The sequence below is a fragment of the Hesperophylax consimilis genome, chromosome 9, assembly GCF_061612785.1.
Source record: "Hesperophylax consimilis isolate HC1 chromosome 9, BYU_Hcon_1.0, whole genome shotgun sequence".
Taxonomy (NCBI): Eukaryota; Metazoa; Arthropoda; class Insecta; order Trichoptera; family Limnephilidae; genus Hesperophylax; species Hesperophylax consimilis.
This window is the reverse complement of record NC_142844.1, coordinates 15,527,463-15,532,819: the sequence shown is the minus strand read 5'-3', so window position 1 is coordinate 15,532,819 and position 5,357 is coordinate 15,527,463. Positions and strand designations below refer to the sequence as shown.

General features: G+C 34.0%; 3 non-coding genes across 3 annotated transcripts; all 3 read right to left on the bottom strand.

Annotated features, from left to right (window-relative positions):
• Positions 1 to 2,763: 2,763 nt before the first annotated feature.
• Positions 2,764 to 2,882, bottom strand: LOC149420964 (5S ribosomal RNA). Its single transcript, XR_016302667.1, has one exon. It is a non-coding gene; the product is annotated as a 5S ribosomal RNA (ribosomal RNA).
• Positions 2,883 to 3,205: 323 nt separating this feature from the next.
• LOC149420963 (5S ribosomal RNA) lies at positions 3,206 to 3,324 on the bottom strand. Its single transcript, XR_016302666.1, has one exon. It is a non-coding gene; the product is annotated as a 5S ribosomal RNA (ribosomal RNA).
• A 323-nt stretch (positions 3,325 to 3,647) lies between these two features.
• On the bottom strand, positions 3,648 to 3,766 carry LOC149420962 (5S ribosomal RNA). Its single transcript, XR_016302665.1, has one exon. It is a non-coding gene; the product is annotated as a 5S ribosomal RNA (ribosomal RNA).
• Positions 3,767 to 5,357: the final 1,591 nt, after the last annotated feature.

Here is a 5,357-nt window from a genome sequence, read left to right as displayed (position 1 = left end):
TGTACTTGCTTCACAAGGAACAAGTTGATTTCTCAATATTAAGGTACAGGAAAACCAGTTGCCTTCCGGGTCCGGTCATTTTGTAAATATTGTCAAGTCAAATTTTATGATGTTTTACAAGCTAAAGATCTATTGACATAAAATATTTTATTATTATAGCCTCCCTGGGTGGCTTGCCTGAATCAGCACGGGTTAGCCACCCAGTGAGGCGAACATTACTGGATTGCACTATGAAATGTAAAATATTGTACCAAAAAAAAAAAATGTAAATGTCGAATGAACTGGTTTTTGGCAATAATTTTGAAGCATGCTTTTTAATAGTGAACTACCAAAAAGTTATCCCAACAACAAAATAAAGAAACATATTGTCGATTTTTGGAAAGGTAAACTTTTGACACCACAGTGTCACCTACTCAAACTTACCTTACACCCAGCATAAAACAAACACCATATGAACAACAGTTTAAATATATATATATATAAATGTAAATATACAAATGTAAATAATTTGGTAGACAATGTAATGTATGCATAGAAATAAATAAATTTCTGTTTAATCTTGGGTACTATGCGGCTTTGTCTGATACTCAACATAAAAATTTAAATATTTCCAATTGTTTTTTTTTGTTGAACCATTGAAATATTTATGTTGCCCTAAAAATTGCATACCAAATAAACTGTGATAATTTCATAACGTTAGAGCTCACCGTTCAATACTGTTTCTTACATACTGATCATTAACAAGATATTATACGAAACAAAAGTTTACCTTACAAAAAATTCAAATGTGCTTATAAAAAAATAAACCCGCCAATGATGCCTGTAAACCTTGACACTATGGACCTGGGTGGCCGTTACCCAATTTGTATAATAGGCTCCTTAACGCGAATAAACATGTCATTAGACTTAACGCTCCTCGGCCGGGTAGCAGGAACGGGAAGGGGTGTTAATTATACGGCCGATGAAGGGCTAAGTCAGTCGGGCCTAACGTCTAACATCTCCTAGAGCAAATACCGGAAACATAAATACTTACTCCTCGCTCTTATGCACTACGGGGAAATTTAAGAAATATAATACTTTCAACTCAATAAACGTTAGCGGTTATCGGTTTCGCAAGGCTATCAACATACTTGTTCCGCAATGATATTGAGACTCGCATTATAAACGAAATTATGATGGAACAAATAATGTATGTACTGTTTATTTTTCAGTTCGATAAAAAATTTAAAGTTTCTTTAAAATCTATCTATCTTAATTTATAATATCTCTGAGATCTTCCTTGTACGCATATTTATCGGTTGGTTCAAAAAACAATCAAAGATAAATGCAATTCAGATTGAAAACACCCCTCTCAGTGCTTTATTTATTTAACTACTGACTACTTACGTCATCAGGGAGGGGGAGAAGAACGAATTGATCTGAAGCAAAGTTTCACAGAAATTATTCTATCTAGACAAAGCCGAAGTAACGCCTAACAAGCATAGTTTTCTTTGCTCTTTCAGTTAAACTGCTGCACAACCGTCTGCTAATTGCATCGGGCGAAATATCTTCAGACATAAACGCTGCGTATACTTTACTTATAATACTTAGTTACAAATTCCCGTCTATTTCATTAACCTTGATGTAGATTTTCTTCCGAAACTTGCCGTCTCAAACTGGAGATATACAAATATGCTAATTTGCAACAGTTTTGTAATTTATTCCTTCCCTTTAATAATTTAATGTTTTAAAAATTGCACCCAAAGGAAAAGTCTAGCATTGTGCACTTTATGTTTTTGTAAGAAAATAACCTACTCACCGTGCACCACCTGATTGTTATTGCGTTATTGTTATCTGCCATCGATTATTGAAAAACTTAATTTTACAGAAAAACTATAATTAAAAAAAAACATAGCTAGTATTCCATTCTCGAGACATTAATGCGACAGACAAAAATAGGCAGTAAACTTCCATATTTATAAACAAAATTAATTTTGATAAAACAAATAAATCTACGTAATTATTACAAAACTAAACACTACAGTTATTCAAATTCAAAATGTATGATCGAATTCCAATAAACTATTTGCAAATTGGAGAGCCAAGAAAAGCAAATACAATACAAGACGTTCAAAAACTTGATATTTTTTAAATACAAAAAGCTACGTAATATTATTATACGAAATATTACAAACTTCAGATTTTCCTAAAAATAGGTCACAAACTGTAATTAATCCACAAACCTTTTCAGATTCATATAAAAGCCAAAAACGTAATTTCGATTGCCTGAATTACTATTTTTTACTTCAAGTTGAATGCTTAAAGATTTCAATAGTTTCATTGCACTATTGCACCTATGGAAGTCTAATCGCTCAAGTTTTGAAGTGAAACTTCTTTACCCGCGTCATGCAATTTCGAGTACCGGAGTAAAACCAACTCATGACCGAAACGAAAATGCGGGACCGATTAAAGTTCATTTGATCTAGTCAAAGTTTTGAAGTAAAATATAAATGCTTCTTAGCTCATCTCGACAACTGGCGTTGGTGGTGTAATGGTCAGCGTAGTTGCTTTCCAAGCAGTTGATCCGAGTTCGATTCTCGGCCATCGCACATTATTTTTTTGTTTTTAACGCCTTTTTTTTTTTCAATGGTTGACCATAATATCAATCCACTAAGTAATATTTTAGGCCTGTAGCATACTTGAAAAGTTAAAGAATGATATAAAATTTTTTATGATGTTAACGATAAAAAAATAAAAAAAAACATAAAATTACCATAAAAAATGGGCCAACGGCACGCGGTGTTCCCAAGCGGTCACCCATCCAAGTACTGACCGCGCCCAATGTTGCTTAACTTCGGTGATCGGACGAGAACCGGTGTGTTCAACATGGTATGGTCGTTGGCAAACGCTAAACAATATTAATTTCTATTCTACCTGCCAATAAATATATGAAAATTAGTATAAAAAAGCCCTAATAATACTGAAAACATTAGCAAGGTGTGTGCGACGTTGATAAAAATAATCATTACATACGCGCTTGAAAAAGATCGTAATTACATCCATAACTTTGCAGGAATTTTTTTTTTCAATGGTTGACCATAATATCAATCCACTAAGTAATATTTTAGGCCTGTAGCATACTTGAAAAGTTAAAGAATTTTATGATATTATTAATGATAGTAACGATAAAAAAATAAAAAAAAACATGAAATTACCATAAAAAATGGGCCAACGGCACGCGGTGTTCCCAAGCGGTCACCCATCCAAGTACTGACCGCGCCCAATGTTGCTTAACTTCGGTGATCGGACGAGAACCGGTGTGTTCAACATGGTATGGTCGTTGGCAAACGCTAAACAATATTAATTTCTATTCTACCTGCCAATAAATATATGAAAATTAGTATAAAAAAGCCCTAATAATACTGAAAACATTAGCAAGGTGTGTGCGACGTTGATAAAAATAATCATTACATACGCGCTTGAAAAAGATCGTAATTACATCCATAACTTTGCAGGAATTTTTTTTTTCAATGGTTGACCATAATATCAATCCACTAAGTAATATTTTAGGCCTGTAGCATACTTGAAAAGTTAAAGAATTTTATGATATTATTAATGATAGTAACGATAAAAAAATAAAAAAAAACATGAAATTACCATAAAAAATGGGCCAACGGCACGCGGTGTTCCCAAGCGGTCACCCATCCAAGTACTGACCGCGCCCAATGTTGCTTAACTTCGGTGATCGGACGAGAACCGGTGTGTTCAACATGGTATGGTCGTTGGCAAACGCTAAACAATATTAATTTCTACTCTACCTGCCAATAAATATATGAAAATTAGTATAAAAAAGCCCTAATAATACTGAAAACATTAGCAAGGTGTATGCGACGTTGATAAAAATAATCATTACATACGCGCTTGAAAAAGATCGTAATTACATCCATAACTTTGCAGGAATTTTTTGAAGTGAAACTTCTTTACGCGCGTCATGCAATTTCGAGGACCGGAGTAAAACCGACTCATGACCGTGACGAAAAAACGGGATCATTTCGCTATAGGAGCCTAGCTAATATTATATACCTAGTTTAACTCACTCTCCTAACTCATCTTCGCTGTCTACAGGCAGAGCGCACGACTGTGGTCGTGAAGAACCGAGGTTCGATCCCCGCTTTAACTAATTTTTTTTTTCTTTTTTTATAACTTTTAATTTTTTTTATCACATGCTACTTATAAATATGTCAATAGACAGAAAAAAAGAGAGAATGAAATGAAAAGAGAGAGAGAGAAGAATACTAGAAGTTTCACTTCTGTCTTGCGTAGGCTTGACACACCCATTTTTTTTTTAAAAAACCATGGCGTTTATATTTATTTCTGGTTATTCGACTCTGGTTATCTCTCGAACTTCTAACACCGCCACAAATGCATATTTTTTCTCCGAATAATTGCCCAAGCTCGGTTACACTCGTGTAGAAAACTTTCAAGTAATATGCAAATGTGCAATTGAGATTTGGCCCTTACCGTCTCTCCATCGAGATGCATTTTATAAAAAAGAAAAACCATTTGGTTCTGCGAAGCTTTTGGTGCTGTATCTAAAGTTTTATTTTTTTTACTTGGGGTCTGATTCTGTCTCCAAATGGAATCCGAACGAACCACGGCTCGAGATGTAATCGACTTCTAGAAATAATCGCGTCTTGTCGGGGGTATAAGATTGTGGAAATTTCCCACATTACGCCCACTTCCGACGGAAATTACATGCACTTACATACCGCGTAATGTCACGGGGGTGGGTTTGTTAAACCAACTTTTGGAGATAATAAGACTGTTTTGATAGGCTTTAACGTTTTAGCTTATTTTATGTTAATTGGGCTTTTTTGCCTAACTGCCAAACCTCGTTAATTTTGTTTTGATCTACTCATAAAAACACAGCAATAAATTTTCTTTTTTATTTCTTGATTTACTGAAAATATATTTTTTCAATGAAAATATCATTTCTACAAGAGTCCCAATGTTCCGAACCATCTGATATAGGAAGTACCTGGCTATTGTGATCGAGACCATCCCAAATATGACTAAAGCTATTTCAAGCAACGTTTCAAATCTGAATGGTGGTTTCATCAGGGCGATACTGAGAGTATATCTACCTTCAATATATTATTTCAAATGAATTAATTGTGAAAGAACACATAATAATTAAATAAAATTCAGTAAAAGTCATAGTCAAGAGTCTTACTCCTCGACCACGGGGGCCGTCATACCATAGGAAGGTACTCACGATGATAAAACTACTTAATATATATTGTTTTAATAGCATGGACTAACATTTATGAATGATTTTTTTACAATGTGTGATTATAATAACTTAATAACCATTTATC